The 19,953-nt window shown below is 38.7% G+C and overlaps 1 protein-coding gene and 1 pseudogene across 2 annotated transcripts in view; both read right to left on the reverse strand.

The window, feature by feature from the left end:
* SERTAD2 (SERTA domain containing 2) overlaps nucleotides 1–19,953 on the reverse strand; it is a 121,883-nt gene that overhangs the window by 87,250 nt on the left and 14,680 nt on the right. Inside the window, exon 1 of one of the 2 annotated variants that reach the window (XM_012477254.3) lies at nucleotides 13,881–13,903. The exons of the other annotated variant lie outside the window; for it this stretch is intronic. The gene's annotated coding sequence lies outside the window, so the exon portion shown is untranslated. Of the gene's footprint in view, nucleotides 1–13,880; nucleotides 13,904–19,953 lie in introns of those variants that run through there. 2 annotated transcript variants of the gene reach the window in all.
* LOC135269868 (small nucleolar RNA U3) lies at nucleotides 6,384–6,464 on the reverse strand (annotated as a pseudogene).

Genomic DNA, 19,953 nt, shown 5'->3' on the forward strand with positions numbered 1-19,953 from the left:
TTAAAAACTATAACCAAAACTGTGGTAAAAATAAGAATCCTTCATAGTGGCTAGCTTTATTATCATTAGAGTGTTGAACAGATAAAGTACTCATTTTCAGTAAGGAACTGGGACAAGCACCATAAAGACATTATACCCTTGACTCAACAAATCTGCTCCTAGCAATCTATTCTAGGGAAATAATGGAAGGAAAGCAAAAAGGTGTATGTAAAAGATACACAATGCAGTGTTTCTCTAGTACCTAAAAACAAGAAATAATAATCTAGTGTTAGAGAACTGCTTGATAAATTATGATGAATACATATAATAAAATATTCATAATATTAAATTTTTATTCTAAAAATGAGATTGACATACAAAAATATCCCTGTTATATTTTAAGTGCTTATTCTGGGATACAGCATTGTATGGATATTATTTACAACTGCATAAAAACATATATACATGGAATAAGCCAAACAGCAGATATAAAAACAGTAGTTCAATGATTGTGACTGGGTATCCTCTATCAAATTTAAAATGTCTAATGATTTTCTATTGTCTTCATATTTATGTTAACATTTCAATTTCATTAAAGCAGAGGAAACTTCCTAAAGGAAAGCCACCTTCCCACCCCTAATCTCACTGATTATAATTTCTATCATGCACGGTTTTGCCTAATTAGTCTGATTTCTAAGGCAGCACTAACAGTAGCCATTCTTCTCACTTTTAACATTTATATTGACTGGAAATAACACAAATCACTGCCCCTTTCCAAGACTCTGAGTTCGTCCAGGGCTAAGCCAGGGTGCTCCTACACCCACACGCCTTCCTTACTTTCTGGATATTAGAGTCCTGCAGCTACATGGGTTGGCTTCTATTGAATCTCTTCCTATTTCTAAATAGAGTATTTCTCTGTGCTTATTAGTGGAAAAGCACCTATACTCTCCCAAAGAGTTCATTTTATCTAGGCCATTATATAAAGAATGCCTGACAAAGGGAGAATGAGATTCAGGGAAATAAGAGCTGTGGATGGTTTTCCAGGGAAGTCTTCCTATTGCTGGGTTTTTAGAAGTAATCTAGAAGGAATCAGCAGTTATAAGCAGGTTACAAAGGAAACATCTTCTCTGAAACTATTTTTCCAATATTCCAGACTCAGTTCCAGAAAAAAATTCTCAGCAAAAAAAGGTAGTTTTCAAAAAATATTCTAGCTTTTTTTCTGTGCCTTTGCATCTCTAGGAATAACCGAAACAATGGTTTGAAATGGGCCAACACAGATCTTGAGGAATAAAACGTAGACAGTAGGCAATAGCGGGTCAAGTGAAAGAATGAGCTTCCCCTCAGATCCAGCCACCTCCTCTCCTGTTTCCCATTCTCATCATGTCAGCCCAACCACCACTGTTCATTGTTCAACACGCACTGTTCCCTCACTCCTTCACACAGCCCCTTTTCTTCAGAAGAGACTTATGTCCATGAGAACATATCCGCTTCCAGTCCTCTCCCCTCAGTTTACTGTCAGATTCAGCTTCCTAAAAGACAGCTCTGTCCACATCTCCCTCCTCAAGACCTGCATTAACTGGCCATATTCCTTAGCATGAACTTATATCTCTCCCATCTGGTCCATCTATTGTCCCTACTTTTTAGTTAGAATTTCTTCCGTTAACATTCTCTCTGCTTCAATAACCCAGCACAAGGAAATACTTCCCATATATATGCCTTGGGCTTTGACATCTCCAAGTCTTTCCTTGCAATATTCCCTCTCTCTGAAATGTCTCTCCCCTGCTTCACCCCTACAGTCTAAAACCATAGCTGTCCTTTAGGATCCAGTTCAGATGGTACTTCCTTCAAAAAGCCTTTCCTGCTAGCACTGAAATACTTTGTCCTTCCTCTGAACGGTCATCCTAATTTACCTCTATTTGGCATTCATAATATCTTGGAAATTTTATACTTAATAGTGAATAAATTTTACCTCTCCATCTTAAAAACGTTGAAAACAGCATCTCTTCTGCACTCCTTATGATTGTTGAATCAATGAAGTATTGTTCTGGTGAACTTAAAACTGTATATTCGTGTGTGTGTGTGTGTATGTGTGTAAGTTCCCATTTGTTTAGAAGATAGAATGGGCAGGCTTCCAGGCTAGCCTTCACACGTATACTTAACCCAAACATAGTTCAAGTGCTTCTCAACCCTGGCTGTATATGAGCTACCTGAGGTGCTTCTGGGTCTCACCCCTTAGAGATACACATTTGAGAGACGAGGGCAGGGCCCAAGCATGGATATTTGTTTTAAGCTGTACAGGTGACTGAATGTACAGCCAGAGGGAAGATACAGTATTAACAGTCTAGGCCTGAATTTAGGGTCCTAACAATGAGTATGTGGTTCATCTGCAGGAAGAATACACCCACTCCCACTTTTTAGAATTCTCCTTCCCATTTCCCAGCTCCATATGATGTTCTAAATCTCCTGAGTTCCCCATCCTGAACTGCCTTTTTTCCCTAGTACCTCCATGCTAAAAGTTCCCAACTGTCCCACTTCTCTCAAAATGTCAGTGCTTCCAGGGAATCAAGTTCAAGACAATATCTGAAATAAAGCACATAAATCATAAAAAGAATTTATGCTCTATAGATCATTAATAAACCTTTTAGCTGTTTGCATATACATTAAAAACTATTATCTAGGAAAAGCTTATTCAGTACGTCTTTGGCATGGGGTCAGGTACACTGCATGGATCAGATCTTCATTTAATCTTTAGAGTAACCCTGGGAGGTAGGTACAATTATCCCCATTCACAGAAGACAAAATAGACTTGACAGGCAAGGTGAACCAACCTGCCCAAAGGTCACACCACTGGGAGGTAGTAACGCCCAATTTCAAGTCTGAAGTGTCAGACTCCAAAGCTCACGCTCTTAACCTTTTTGACATATGTTAAAGAAGATGCTTGTTACCCCAAACTTGTTACTCTGTTCAGTGGCACTTGACAAAGATAAATAAGAAAAACTCCAACAGCAAACAAGAGGGCAGGAAAGCACCACAATAGGTCCAGATGGGCTCTGCTCCCCTGCTTACTGTTTCCATAACTATTCCTCCTTCCTCTGCTCTGTTCCTCTGACTCTACAAGCACTGACAATGCCTTCTGTGGTATCAGCATCTGGGCCTGGTTAGAAAAGGAAAACTGGGGCAAGAGCAGCAGCCATTTGTATGTAGGGGTTGCTTATAATTAGAGACTGCCCTATTTGAAATGCATCAGGAAAAACACAATTAGCAGATTCATTTATTAGATTTCTGTTATATATCGCTTGTGAAACACTTGGATTAAGACCTTATGCCTTACAAATAATATCCTGCCAGGATTTAATGAGAAAAGCATTTACTAAATCTGGATCCTGCATTGTGAAATACAGGGCCGATAATGTTGAAAACATTTTTATTTATTTAGAGACACCAACATCAACAAAGGTAAACCTTATTTTTAAAAAAAGATTAACCTGCACAAACTATATAAAGAGCCTCAATTTATTTTCTAATTACTTCACTCTTTTGCCAGAGATTCTTAGCTGCTTTTGCAAGGATTTTACATGTTCATTTAAATAAGAATGAGTTCTGTGAGGACGCCATCCCATATACACAACAGAGCCCAGGCAATCTTTGCTAATCTGCTGCAACCAAGCTAGAATAATTCTTTCCTCTTACTGCATACACTCTTGCACACCACACAAAACCCAAGTCTGTGAACCAATGCCAAGGAACTGGAAGACATTCCTGTTGGGAGATCAGGTACATCTCAAAGTTAATCGCTTTTATCCACAGCCCAACCCCACTGCTTCCCAGTCATCTTGACAGCTGATAAATGGAGAATTAACATGCCTCTCACTTATAGCACTGGGGTTCATGCTGATGGCTATGCTTAGTAGCAGAGAACGCACACCTCAATGGACTCTGTTTCTAACAGACAAAATTGAAATTTAATTTAGTCTTTGTGGTCTCCTAAATGTTCTCATTTCTAGTCTCAGAATATGAAAAAACAGAGCAGATGATGCTGACGCATATATAGGACAGACCGAAGGCGGGGAGCGCTTGGCTTGCCATACAATGACCCACAAGGCAGGGACAAAAAGGTCCTGATTTTGATGGCTATCCTGAATTGCTTACAATTAAACTAGCTTTATGGGGAAAGCAAATTCTAAGAGTCATGAAATCTAGACTAGTTCTGGGTTTGCTACTGAATTAGTTGTATGTAAGACAGTGATCTTTTCTATGCCTCAGTCTTCTTATATATGAAATGGAAGTATTAGTACCTGTTATGCCTAATTCACAGTGTTAAAGAGAGAAAATGAGACATCTGAAATGAATGTGTTCCTAAAATTCTAAACGCATGACCATAAGCAATTTAAGATTTTGGCAGAGCCAAAATCTTACTATATTTTAGTTCATTTACAAAGCCCATAGTTTTATGATTTAGTAACAGCAAAGTTATTAAGGAAGTTAAAAATGGTTTTATTCTACACTTCATGTTCTAACTCATTACTCTTCATTTTGTTCCCCTTCCAGAAAATAATAATAGTTGGAATAGCTTCTATGGCAAGGTTGCTAAATCTCAAGTAACTAAGCACAATATAAAGTTGTGGATTTTTAAAAAATTTACTCTAGCCGGGTGCAGGGCTCACACCTGTAATCCCAGCACTTTGAGAGTCCAAGGGAAGTGGATTGCTTGAGGTCAGGAGTTTGAGACCAGCCTGGTCAATATGGTGAAACCCCGTCTCTACTAAAAATACAAAAAATTAGCCAGGCGTGGTGACAGGTGCCTGTAATCCTAGCTACTCAGGAGGCTGAGGCGGGAGAATTGCTTGAACACAGGAGGCGGAGGTTGCAGTGAGCCGAAATAGCACCACTGCACTCCAGTCTAGGCAAACAGAGTGAGACTCTGTCTCAAAAAAAAAAAAAAAAAAGTACTTAACATAATTTTCACTGCCTTAATTATGTCAGTAACTATGAGGCGGAAACTACACATAACAGTACTTAAATTCCTACCTCACTTATAATATAACCAAAGGAAACACAGCCCAAAAAGCAGAAAAGGTTCAACAAATAAATCCTGCATACAGGATAAAGAGGGAAGTATCAGAGATGGTTCTTTCCTTCTCAACACCATCTACATCACAAAACCAGAGGCTAACAATGCAGTTTACAAAACTTAAAAGTCAAGGCTGTGTGAGAAAATTAATTTTTAAAAAACCTTAAAAGTATAAGACTTTTAGAAAAGTACACAAATATAAATGGACCAATTCACATTCATTGTCTAGAACAAATGCCCCTACCCAGGTCAAGACTTAAAACCTTGTCAGTATTGCCAAAGCTCCCTCCCTCCCAGCCAGGCACCCTCCTTGATCATGGCCCCCTGCTTTCCATCCCATTGTAGTGCATGTACCCCTGGTGCACAAGAGCTGGGCATGCCCTAGGGCTTCCAAAGTGTGGTCCTGTGGGGAGGGGAGCAGGGCCCCTGGGAATCCCCAGACCCTTTCGGAGAGTCCATGAAGTTAAAACTATTTTCATTCTAGTTCTAAGATATTCTTTGCCTCTTGCCACTGTTGACATTTGGGGTGGCAGAACTGCTGGGGCCTTAGCATGAACAAAGGCAGTACTAGCAGTCATCGTATTCCTCTACTCTACACACTAAATATGCCAGTCTCACTTTAAAATGTCCTCCGTGAGGCAGAAAAAAATATTACTTTTATTAAATCTGTTCCCGTGAGTACATGTCTTTTTAATATTCTGTGTGACAAAATGGGACACAAAATCCTGTGTGACACAAAACCCTTCTGCCACACACCAAGGTAGGAAGGTTGCCTGGAGGAAAAACACTGGGGCGGTTGTTTGCCTTTAAGCTGTCATAGTTGCTTTTATCACAAAACACCATTTTTTAGCTGAAGGAATGACAGTCAGACAAACTATGGTTATTCCAATGTGAGTATCTGGCAGACAAGTGAACCTACCACTTGAAGAAAAACAACTGACAGGCCAGATGTGGCATCTCACACTTGTAATCCCAGTGCTTTGGGAGGCTGAGACAGGAGGATTGCTTGAGGTCAGGAGCTCAAGACCAGGCTGGCAACACAGTGAAACCATGTCTACAAAAAAAAAAAAAATTAGCCCAACGTGATGGCATGCACCTGTAGTCCCACCTACTTGGAAGGGTGAGACAGAGGACAGCTTGAGCCCAGGAGTTTGAGGTTTACAGTGAGATATGACCACACCACTTCACTCCAGCCTGGGTGACAGAGCAAGTTCCTGTATCTAAAAAATTTAAAAGTTACTAAAAAAATAAAGCTGAAAACCAACTGACAGTTGGTGCCAGTGATAAAACTCAGGCTTTCAAGTGAAAATTAGTTTTGGAAAACATGTCTGCCACTACGAGCTTGACAATTTCCCAATACTTAAACACTTTTCTAGTAACAAACTATAGAAATGATCCCTGAAAGTATAGCCTTAAATACTTTTCTAATGAGATCAGTAGTGAAGTTACAGAATGCAATATTTTAATATTGTATAATAAAATGTGTCAACAATGGAAAGATCTATGTAACTCAGTAAACCAATGTTTCCAAATAATCGGTGCATGATATTACAAAATCATACATAAGTAAAAACCTACTTAGCATGCAAAGTAAACCAAATATTTTAATGTAATAAACATTAAAAGTTCACGGATATGGATTCAGATTTCATACTGCCACCAACCTTTCAAACTGCCAATTGTCAAAGTTTTAATTGGGTATCAAAAAGGAATATCTACAATTATTTGAAAGGTTATGAAAATACTCCTCCTTTTTCCAAACTACATATCTGTGTGAGGCCACATTTTCTTGATATGCTTCAAACAAAACAACACATCACAACTGGTTGAATGCAAAACCAGATGTGAGAATCCAGCTGTCCTTTATTAAGCTAGACAGTAAACTGATTTACAAAACTGTAAAACAATGCCACTCTTTCCACTAATTTTTTTATGTTTTGGTAAAATGGTATTTTTCATTTAAAAAATCATTATTTATGTTAACACACAATGGGTTTTTAAATGAATAATATTTTTTAAATGTCTCCATTTTGTACTATGGTAGATATCAACAGATATCATCCATATAAACAAAAGTTCTTTGAGGTCATCAATAATTTTTAAAAGTGTAGAGGAGATCAAGTGTCAAGTGAGATCAAAAGGCATGAGGAACTGCTGCTTTAGAGTATAAACCTAGGAGTGAAACTGCTGGATCACAGGGTATCTTATCTCCAGCTGTATGAGACACTGGTAAACATGGTCGTACCAGTCTATACTCCCACCAGTAGTTATTTATATATTCTGAATATGAGTCATTTATCTCTTGTGTTCTAAGTACTTTTCTTAACCTGTCTTTCAGTGAATAGAAGCTCATCAACAGAAGTCAAACTTATCAGTCTTTTCCTTAATGGTCAGTGTTTTTTGTGTCTTGTTTATGAAATCTTTCTCTGTCCCTAACTCTATACTCCTAATACATTTTTCTAAAAGTTTTATTTTAGAAGAATGAGTCATAGAATCATTTAGGTGGGTTACAATCAGCATTTTTAAAACATAAACTACCTTTGAAGATAACAGAAAATAGAAGAATGCTTTGCACACAGTGAGGATGAGTATTATTTCAAGGAAATGCATTGCTTTGCATTTCATAGTTAGATCCCTAGCACTATTTGCTTATTAGTTGCTAAGGGTCTCTTTGGGCTTCCAACTATGGCAAGAAACTCCACCACTCTTCTCTGCATTTTCATTTGTCACATTCAGAAGTCAATCTGTACTACTGTTACTAAGTTTCCATCTGAATCTTTTAATGCAATCTAAGAGATAGAAGGTTATAGATTCAAATGTTTCAACAGAAAATTAAAAATCAATTGGAGACCTTAGAGTTTTTCAACTGATTCCTGGATAGGTAAAGATATCATCCATCCTTTTATAGTACCACAGTGATCAGGAAAGCTGCCCCTCCTGCTGCCACAATAAAGCTGTGTTGATGTTTTGTTTTAAGAGAGAACTGAAAGCACTTTGGGAAATTTTCTAGGTCCACAGAATTTCAGTATTTCTCAGCAAAAGGTAAATCCAAAACAAAGAGGAGTGCAGCTGATAGCACAGGGCACTTGTTTTAACTTACTTGACTTTACAAAGGGCTGGGGAGAGGCTCCAGAATATTCCTTAGTAGGAAAGCTGTTGCCATCTCCACCATGGGAACTGGAAAGGCACCCCCATGTCACATATTTGTCACCCTTGAGTCCCTAGTATCTTTCTAGAATGCAAGTTATTCCTTCAAGACTCAACAAATACCTATACCAAAATATCTACTGACACATGAACTGATCTGATACTTTTAATGTCTAGCACAGTATTTTTCAAACTACAGATCATTATCCACTCAGTCATGAGATGAATTAGGTGAGTTACAGTCAGAATTTTAAAAAAATGAACTACCTTTGAATATAATAGAAAATAGCAGAATGCCTTGTATATAGTGAGGATGAGTATTCTTTGAAGAAAATTTTCTTCAAACGTGTGTGTATATGTGTGTCTCAATGTAAAATACATTTCTTACTGTGGGTTTGTGTCCAAACATTTGAAAGACACTAGTTGGACACACTGTACTGAGCTTACATGCTGGGTAATTTTCTGCCCAGCAACTATCTCTTATCAAGGGAAATACCCACCCAGCCATGTATAGTCATACAGGCAAACACACATGTCACCATGTTTCTATGTGACCCTTGCTTCATGAGTTACTTCATTATAATTTTTTAACTTGGCACTCACAGAACTTTTCAGCAACAGAAGCTGTAGGCTAAATTGCTGGTGGCTATGTTTCCAGCCATATGGAGAAATGGTCTGCTATGAGAAGGAATGGAATAAACATGCAGAAAGAAGCAGAGATGAAAGATGGAGAGAGATCTGGCTGTATTGAGGCCAGTTGCATTAGTGGTCTTCCCACAGTTTTGTGGCCCAATTCTTTCTTAGATCCTGTAAGCCAGTAAGTCCCCATTTTCTGCCAAGTTACCTTCATAGGTTTCTGACACTTTCAATTAAATATACATGCAATGCCTGTTTTTGTCCTAAAGACTTGGAGACTGAAGGGTTAAACTGAAATTTTCAATCCCAATAAATAATAAACATATTATTATCCTAAAATTCATGAACCTCCCTGCCCTCAACATACTCCATTTATCATGGAAGAGGGGAAACTGGCACAATTCATTAAAAGCTACAAATACAAAAAGATTATTGTTGAAATTCAACTTTCCCTTCACTACTATAATTAAATAAAGAATATCTTTGGGCAAACATGGTAAGTGGAGGTGGAATCCTGAAACCCTCTTTGGTAAAGCTCATGTATACACCATTTATAATATTTTACTTCTGTCTCTCGCCTGATTTAAAGCCAGTGAGACACATTAAGGTAGTTAGGTACTACATAGTCCTTTATCAATAGAGTGTCCTTATTTTTTAAAAACTAACCCAAAATTGGCTGCATGCATGGTTCATGCCTGTAATTCCAGCACTTCAGGAGGCCGAGGCAGGTGGATCACTTGAGGTCAGGAGTTCAAGACCAGCCTGGCTAACACGGTGAAATCCTGTCTTTACTAAAAATACAAAAATTAGCCAGGCATGGTAGAATGCACCTGTAATCTCAGCTACCCGGGGGGCTAAGGCAGGAGAATCACTTGAACCCGGGAGGTGGAGGTTGCAGTGAGCTGAGATTGCGCCATCGCACTTCAGCCTGGGAGAAGAGAACAAAACTCTGTCTCAAAAAATAACCAAAAAAACTAACCCCAAATTATTCTATTCTATTGAGTTCTTAGGCCCTGGAGAACTAACTGAGGGCAAAATCACCTGATTATAGCCAAATACTGCTGACTGAGAGGCAGAAACATGAGAAAATGAAAAGAGGTTGGCTAAAAGGCAAAAAATAGAAGCTGAGTATGATCCAAGCGAAGCAAGCAGGATATTGGATGCAGTTTTTTAAGTTAAAGAGAAACTCATTCCTCTAAGAACATAACACAGCTTCCTCCCATACCTGCTTTATTGGAGACTAGTTTGCCCTTGAAATTTACAATCCAACTGCCTTTGTGTATATCTGAATATTTTATGCAGAATACCGTAAAAGCTGACCCATTTATACAATGCAGTTTGTTGAGTTTTGAAAGCAACTATTGAGAAAGACAAACTTAATTCTGGTGCAAGTTAGGTCTATAAAGGCATTCTGTGAGTGTTCATTGGTAAAGTGATCTATTTTATATAACGGCACTTGTAATTATTCTGATCAATTCTGCATTCCCTATCAATTCAGCTTGACTTGCAGACAGCCCAAATTATCAGGGTATACTCAGAAAGGCTCTCCAGGTTCTCGACTGATCAGTGCTCAGGGAAGGCCATGAAATATGTGGCTTCCTCACCATCAGCTCTTTGAAAATGTACTTTAAGGAGTTCAAAGTTATTACCAGGGCTTTTATAATAAGATATGAGTTTTATGTTATTTTCTAAGTTAAAACTTTTAGGGCAAGGCCTAAAGAGAAACTTGGTGCTAATAATCACAGTTTGATTTGCTTTTAATCTATATACTTCAGCTTTTCAGGAATGGGTGGCATTATTCCAAAAGTTCCAAAGTGGCCACAGTTGCTATTTTTCTACAAATAGGAGGTCATATAAAAACAAATAAGAAAGGGCTTCTTCATAAATGTTTCCAGACAACCAAAACCGAATTTGGATTATCTGTGACATTCTTAGTCTTTTAAATGGCTGCAGACTTAGCACTGGGTGCATTTTCTCCTAGATGAAGTCTCTTTCACTAGATATGAAACTCCTGCAGAGCTGGTTCCACACAGGGCTTTGCATAGAGTAGATACTCAGGAATATCTGAAGCTCAAGTCAGATTGGCTCGAGACAAGAACTGTACCTCTGTTGAAGAAGGTGTCTAAAAGAAAGAACACAATGGTCTGAGTTTGAGGAAGTGGGCCCTAGTCTTTGCATTTAACTGGAGTTTCACTTTCCTTATGAAGGCCTTTACTCTAGATTTAGATATATATACATATTTGAACAAAATGGTCCCTAAGGTTCATTCAGCACGGTTCTAAGTAAGAAATAACAAGGCTCCTCTTTTACTCAATTATTGACTTCAAAGTCAATCAAGAAGCTACCCTTTGATGACATGTATGTTCTTACTGTGAGTAAGTAACATGGAATGGTCACTAAGGCAGATTGTTAGACTGTGGTTTTGTGTGCAAATATGAGAGTGAGAGATAGGGAAGACAGGAAGCTAGATGCTATCAAAGTGCTGGGTGCATGGTGGCGGGAATACTGGAGCAGGATGGCTCTAATGACTACTAGCTGTGTGTCCTTGGACAAGCTGTAAACTCTCAGAAGTCTGTTTCCTCATTTGTCAAATGGGAAAGACAATATCTCACAAGGTGGCTGTGACTGTGGGTGTTAAATAGGATAATGCTCATGATAGCACTTACAAACTGCAAGGCACCATACAAATACAGATGCTATTATTCCTTGTACCGACCTGCCAAAACAGTTTTTTCAACAAACTCTGAGGTGTTAAAATAAAAAGCTAATGCTTTCCTGAAGAATTAAAATTGAAATTCTACTTTGTTTTCTGCTCATGTTATATCTATGTGTGGAGTGGACAGTAAGACAACTTAAGAGTTAAAATCTAAGCCCAGCTTGGCTCTCCAGCTGGTCTCTACCTGACTTCAGTTATCTAACATCTGGCCTCTGCCCTTACTACTATTTGTTTACAATTACAAACAACCTCAGGCAGTGCTAAGAAACTCCACTGCCTGCTAGATGATAAGCTGCATCACTTTAGAAATTGTTTTGCTTTGTTTTGTTTTTAACTTAAAGCTGGTTTGGGCAGACCCCCTCCTGCCATTCCTGTAAGAATAGGTGTGGGTTTCCCCAAGGGCAGTGTTGGGGAAGACCCAGACTGGTATGCCTGCTGCACTGGCTGCTTTCTGCACTGCATTCCACAGGGTACACACAGCACTGCAAGGACTGCTCTCAGCTGGAGCTCCTGCATGAGCAGCTTACCACAGGATGCTCCCTTGCATGGCCAGCATAATGCATTGCTTGGGCTGCTCCCTACACGTGTCACTCCACTCTCACAGCAGCCCCAGACTATGAGACTTTAATTGCAGAACATAAGCGAGAGGCTTTGGCCGGCAGTTGTTACTTGCTCCTACTCTTTGTCACTCACAGAAAAAAGAGAAAGATGATAAGAAGGCAGTGACTTGTTTTCTTTGTTTCTTCATAAATGGAGGCTTTAAGAACGTTTTATATACTTTATTCCTTCAGCCTGTTGTAATTTTAAAAACTGGTAGTATCATCTTTTAAAGGCAAAACATTTTTTTCCATTTAATGAAATAAAATGCAAAATAAATACCCCTTTTAGTTTGTTTCACTTTATCAGTAAGATACATTTCTTTCACCCAAAATGGAGTTTTTTTGTTTGTTTTTGAGATAGACTGTTGCTCAATCGCCTAGGCAGGAGTGTGGTGGTGCAATCTTGGCTCACTGCAACCTCTGCCACCCAGGTTCAAGCAATTCTCCTGCCACAGCCTCCCAAGTAGCTGGGACTACAGATGCACCCAGCTACTCAGGAGGCTATCCTCACCACGCCCAGCTAATTTTTGTATCTTTAGTAGAGATGGGGTTTCACCATGTTAGCCAGGCTGGTGTCAAACTCCTGACCTCAGGTGATCCACTTGCCTCAGCCTCCCAAAGTGCTGGGATTACAGGCATGAGCCACCGCACCCAGCCCAAGTGTACTTTTTTTCTTGGGTATATTTTAGCCAACTATAGTATAGATGCTAGCTTATTGAGGTTGCTAAATAATTAACTTCTGGTTATCACAGCTTTATTTAAAACTCATTTTTTGCGTGCCTACTATCTGCCAAAGTGCATTTTTAAAAAGCGGTTTTTTTTTAAAACTACATTTGCTTTTTTAATGTGTAGGATGTTAATACATTTTCAGTCAAGGGTAAACTAAAATCAACATAATTTTGTATTCCCTAAACATACACCTCTCAGGTGAGCTGCTCCAAGTTCTGGGCATCCAGCAGAGAAGGTCCACATACTTCACTGTGGATAATCCACACATATCTAAGCACTCTTCCCGCCTATTCTCAATGTCACCCTGAAAAACTAACTCAGTCACAAACAGAAAACCAAGAGCTACCTACAATGTGAAGTATTCCCAAATCATATATGCAACTATATAAATCATGAAAGGTAACAGTACTTTTTCTACTTTTTGTAACTGCCTGAAAGTAAATCAGAAGTGGACACATGAGAAAAGACAACTGTTTTGTATAGCTAATAAGCTGTATTTTCACCAGTAGCTATTCAACTTTCTCCTCCTCCCCCAATAAAATTCTGATTTCTAACTAATAGAGCAGTCCTTTCACGTTGGTTTTGTCTCTTCCAGTCAACAACACACAAGAATTAACGACCATTCATCCTCTCAGTTTTATGTAGCTTTCAGAAGCCAAATGAGCAAAAGGATCATCTTGTTAATAAATCTTCCCAATTAAGCTGTGAGTGTAGGTTTATGCTAGATTTTTCAAAGGCTCTCTCGGAGGCAGAGGAGTGTGTTAACTTATTGTCTAGGAGTTGCCGAATGCAGAAAGATTGTATCTGACATTAAGGCACAGATGTCTTGACTAAGGGGGGAAAAAAACTCAAAATTCATCACCCCACACATTTTAGATGGAAAAGGAAGTAGCAGAATAGAACAATTAACAATTACTATTATACAGAAGTATTTAATATAATGGAAAGAGAGATAAGACAGGGTTTGGAAGGCCTGAATTTCAGTCACTCCACCACCACTTACCAACTTTTGTATTCTCTGGACTTGAACTGGCACATTTCTAAGATCGGAATAGCCACAATTCTCTTGCTGATCACCCAGATTTGTTGTTGGGATTACATGTGAAGATTCACAGATTATGTACTTCAAAAACAGTTTTAAGGGCTACTCCAGTATGTCTGACATTAACACATTTCTCTGCATTGCATTCACTCAAGCATGACTGAAGATGATCAAAGCCAGCCCTTCCACAGTTCTGTCAATTGGAAATCTCTGAAGTTGGTCTGCTATCACCACTGCATGGGGTGACGTCAGGCTGTTGTTTACAGGAGAAGAGAGGCTGCCAACTTCCACTGAGCCCAAGACCTCTGCGGCCAGACTTCTCAGGCTGCATGTGAGCAAGAATGGACTCTTTATGTGTGGCATGTGTGTACATGCACCAGTTCACGTTCAGTGGCACTAAAACAACAAAACTGCTTAACTGCTTGGTGTTTGCGCTCAGCATGCACTTTGAATCTTAGGTTTTCACTAAGAAGACTAAGCAAAATTGGTCAAAATCCAACTTTCACTTTTGTTACTCTGAAAGTGGGGAAAACCTGTCACTCGGCAACTTTATCCTCAGTTTGATTTTTAAAAAGCATTTTGAAAGCAGAAAGTCAATTCTAGTTTTTACAGAACTCTCCTCAAGCTGTACATTCGCTAACAAAAAGAACTACGGACAAAATATTTCAAAGCATGAAATATGTTCAGACTGCAGTAACCAAGTTTTATAGGAACCACATCATTTTCAGAGTGGTTGCAGTTGGTTTCTCCTGTAAGTTCAGGTAGTACTCGCTCAAGTACTAACATACTTTAACTGAATCCACTTTGGGGAGATATTTTGTTACATTTATTACTATAAAGGGGAAAAAATCTGGCTTATTAACATTTGCCCATTCATGAAATTTCCTGGCAGAAAGCGACCTGTTAAATCAAATTTAGAAGGGCAAAAAAGAAAATAGGGGCTGCATTCATTATAATCTTTCTTCAACTATCCATCACCTTCTGGGATAGCAGTTAAATCAGGAATAATATGGGAGTGGATCGTATTTTAACTGGCAATGAAACTTTACTTCACACAATAGATCTCATATAAATCCTAACACTGGAACACTGAAGAAGAGATGTGAGAAATATTCTTGGTACCTGGAAATTAGTTTCTTTGGTCCTGTTTTAAGTGTAGCTGAAAAGGGGAGACAGTGTGGCTCAGTAGTTAAATGAAGGCCAGAAAGCATCCCAAGTTCTGTTTAGCTCTGCAGTTCATTACGTAGAATCCTAGGTCAAATACTTAGCCAAAATGGTCCTTATTCTTAGTGTCTGAGAAATGGTGATGATAATAGCAAACATTACTTTTCAGTTTTTAGGAGAACATAAGAAAAAAAGAAGATAAGGAGTGCAAGTTTTATGCAACATTACATTACAGGAACTAGAAAAGAACAGAAACATGGACTGGCATCCAGCCGGCATCTGGCCAACTCCTCTGAGAGCTGCAGAGAACTCACTAAATAAGGGGGAAGTGCCATGAGCATTTCCTTCATTTTATAGTTAGACGTAACAGAAGCATAAAAAGTATGACACCAGTTCAACTTTTTCAGGGTAGGTGCCAGCAAGTAACATTGGCCACATACCCTAAACACATCAAGAAACCTAAAGGGCTATCCCAGGGTTCCTCTCCAACATGAGTGCTATCCCAGATGCCAAATACCTTTATAGAAAAATCTGGAAGTAGTTTCAGATTATACTTGAAAATGGCTGTCACCAGCTTCATTCCTTTATGTAGTAAAGGATACCTGACGGCTCGGCACTGTGGCTCACGCCTGTAATCCCTGAACTTTGGGAGGCCGAGGTGGGTGGATCACCTGAGGTCAGGAGTTCGAGACCAGCCTGACCAACATGGAGAAACCGTGTCTCTATTAAAAACTCAAAAAATTAGTTGGATGTGGTGGAGCATGCCTGTAATCCCAGCTACTCAGGAGGCTGAGGCAGGAGAATCGCTTGAATTGCTTGAGGCAGAGGTTGCGGTGAGCTGAGGTCACACCATTGCACTCCAGCCTGGGCAACAAGAGTGAAACTCCGTCTCAAAAAAAAAAAAAGGACACCTGAATACACAAGTCAATGATGTGAAACAATGATAGCAAAAAGGTGGCAGTCAGGAGCATTAATAGTCTGAGTTAGGAATGCTTTAAATGAGAAGGAATTTTATCAACTGAACAAAGCAATGATTAGAGCAGAGCTTCACACATTTGGAGCCAGTACAAAGTTCATGAACTCTATTTTTAAAAGAATAAAACCTCACATAAGGTAAAGCAGTCAACTTGTCAGTCAAGGCAATCAGTAAGAGGAATAGTAACAGAAACTGAATTGATAGGAACCCTTATTAATATTTGCCCCTATTCAACTTTTATTTAAAATTCTAAAGCTGACTATTCGGACTTTACTTTTGTTACCTTTTCTGTTTGTCAAATTGACAGGATCACTAAAAGCAATTATAATGCACACAGAGAAAATAGGAGGACACGTGAAGAATAGAAATTTATAACTGGGTTGACCAAGTGCCTGAGCTTCCACTTGACACCCCATGGCTTAACTGCTTGCTGCACTGCAGTACACTGAAACATCATGTGCTCGATGGTGAGCTAGCTAGGAAAGTCATAATACACTTGCTTACTACACATTTGATACATAAACTGCTCTCCAGGAGCACAAAGGGTTCCAAGAACTCACTACACGAATGCTCATAGGCGACTGTAAGCATTGAATCATTTTAGCCTCAAAGACACACCTAATAAAAGTTCCATTTCAGTAACTGACTGAACAAAACAGAACTTTTCTTTGCCAACAACGTTTTCCTAGTCATAAAAATTCCTATTTTTTCCCTCTTCATATAATGGTGTAATTAGTTTGAACTGATACCTACATCTAGCATTCAAAAATTAAGATTTAAGTATTCCAAAGTGTATCTCATTTTGTATTCCTAAGGCGAGAGGTAGAGATACTGCTAGCTGGAATGTCAACAACTTGGATTGAAAAACAATTTAAAAGAGTAATTCTCATACCAACAACATCAAAAAGTGTACAAATAACTCACATAAAGTGAAGAAAAATAATCTTAAAGAAAAGGCCTCTATTTTAGGAAACAGAAAATCCATTTTTTAAAACTCCTATTCACATAATTATTCAATAATAAAAGTCAGTTTCTCCAAAATACACAAAGCTAGCTCACCAGAACAGTTGTCAGAGGCCATACAAACTGATTTGTAGATTGCATAAACAAAAAGTAGTAGCAACAAACACCTCTCCTCCACCATGAAAGTGATCCCTTTTACGCAATGTTTCTTTGTCCAATTCCCTGTCCAATCATCATATCAGAACAAAACAGAAAAAAGAGTGGTCAAATGCCTTTACAATTCTATTAATAATCCTAAATTAGCCCACATGGAAAATGTTTCCATTTTTATCATATTGTTCTTAAGATGTATAAGTACTGCCAATAAAACCAAATATTCATGACCCATGTCAATCTAGTGTACTTATACCATTCAGTAGTCACTACACTAGTGATGATGTGAAATTAGTGGCAGTGGAACACAACAGTGTTGAGAAGACAAGAGTGTCTTTGTACCACAAGGATTCAAGCTAAGGTAGGAAAGATGGATCCATGACCTGGTACACAGTAAAGCTTATGTCTAGGGACTTTGCCAAAGTACAGACAAATTTTCTCCAAGTATAATCTCTTTTCCAAATAGTTTTTAAAAACTATTGTAAATACATTTTCCTTAGCTGGTCAACAATTTTTCACTGGTCATGCTGCAGTTTTCCATCAGGATAAGAATTCCTCGAGAAAAACGAAAACAATAAATGACTTGGAACTATGGCAGTTTGCCCTTAGAATCCAGTGCACACAACTTGAAGTTGTAGATCTTGCCCACGAGAAGCTCCAAGGCAGTACATAGGAATGACAGAATCAAGAAAGAAGCAAACACAAAGACAAAGCTCTAGCGATTGCTCTATCATTGGAGTATATACCCTCAGTAATAAGTGGCAGATAATACACTCTGGACCCTTCATTGCTTTCCAATCCACTGTTACTTAGACTTTTGTTCCATTCTCTCAGGTAGAGCAAGAAGTAGGGGCAAGAAACACAGTTAAAACATTTCTCAACAGAGAGAAAAAAGAGAAATTGAGTCAGTCCAGCTTCTTAGTCTCGATTGGTTTTTACCTGCTTGATTGTCTGGAGGCAAGAGTACACCCTGATCCAGCAATCACTATGCTCAACTGCGCAGCCACGAATAAATGTTTCCCATACAAGACTTTCACATCACGGCAAGGCCAGTCTTATTCTAGTTGGGAAATTAAATGTTAGTTTGTCTGAGCTTTTGGATCCTGATCTTGCCTTTCTTTGTTTAACACTGGGTAGCAGAAATAAAAATAAAATCAAGCTATCAGAGGGGAGACAACAGCCATTTCACTTTTCATTTCAGTCTCTGAGCCATTAGCAGCAAACCTTGGCTAAACAGTAAAAGCATTTGTTACACAGCGAAAGGAATCTTGTCCACAAAACTTTTCTGCAAGGCACTAACATTTAAAATGTGCTCAAATGAAACCAAGCTTCATAAGTTATAATTATATTTCATCTTCCTTAGAAATAACCAATAGCACTTAAAGGAATGCAATATGAATTTCAAATTTTTTATTCTCAAAACTCAGCACTTTTAACCAAAATTATAGCCACAATGTCCCTTCTCTGGCTTCTTTAATAAAATTATAATTTATCTCCGAGTTTTGCTTTCATTGTGCAGTATTACAATAACAGAACCTAATTTGAGATATGTAAGAAACATCAACACATACTTAAGAAGTTCCTTTAAAAAACATCTCTCTGGCTGAAAAGATTCATACCAGCAGAAGCTCTCAATTATGGATGGAACCATTCAAAATCTGAGTATTTTCAGTATTCACAGAGCCTAAAAGATCAATAGATACCTCAACACTAAATCTAAAAATTAAAGACACTGAAAAAAATGTAACAGAAAGGGACAAGCCAGGGTTCAGCATCTTCCAAGTCAATCAAGATACCAGACTTTTCACACTTCTTCTATACTCTTGCCATGGAGGGTGGCAGAGTTAAACGTTCTACTTACAGGGGTCAACAGGGATCAATAACTTTCCTTTAAGAGTAATCCTGTCATTTTGGAAGAAAATTCAAAAGGGAAAAACATCCCATGTAATTGGGTTGTGGCAATTTTGCAGGACATTACAGGTGTTTCAGAAGTGCTTTAGAAATCCCCCAGGGGAAAAAATATGACAATCCTTTTCTCTCTATTTTGAAGACGGCATGCCTGAACAAAGACCCTCCATTGTTCCCACATACAGTATTGGAAAACACATCTTTGGAAGATGACTCTCTCTTGCAGTAGGTATGAGAGGGTTCAAGACAAAAGAATCCAAAAAAGATGTATTGGTAAATTAGACACATTTTTTTTCTTGAGACAGACTCTTACTCTGTCACCCAGGCTGGAGTGTAATGGCGTGATCTCAGCTCACTGCAATCTCCACCTCCCGGGTTCAAGCAATTCTCCTGCCTCAACCTCCCAAGTAGCTGGGACTACTGGCACCCGCCACCACACCTGGCTAATTTTTGTATTTTCAGTAGAAACGAGGTTTCACCATGTTGGCCAGGCTGGTCTCAAACTCCTGACCTCATAATCCGCCTGCCTTGGCCTCCCAAAGTGCTGGGATTACAGGCATGAGCCACCGTGCTCGGCTTAGACACAATTTTTTTTAAAGGAAGTTCTGGTGAAACTGAAGCAGCTAAACTACTGTGATGAGTCTAGATTTTCCTGAAATATCAAAGACTTGGTCTATCCTGGACAAACAAGATACTATATTTCAAACAGCACTTTATTTTGCTGGCCTTTTCATGGGTCATCATGGTTTTCTTTTCATAAAAGGGGAAATCTATTTCAACTCTGTTTTTATGAGTAGTAAAGCTGAAGACATTTTTCTTCACATTTGATAAATATGTACCACACGCTGTTTTTTTAAGTGTTATTTTTTA

Source organism: Aotus nancymaae, unplaced genomic scaffold (genome assembly GCF_030222135.1).
Source record: "Aotus nancymaae isolate 86718 unplaced genomic scaffold, 86718_ANA_hifiasm-v0.15.2.pri h1tg000057l, whole genome shotgun sequence".
Classification (NCBI taxonomy): Eukaryota; Metazoa; Chordata; class Mammalia; order Primates; family Aotidae; genus Aotus; species Aotus nancymaae.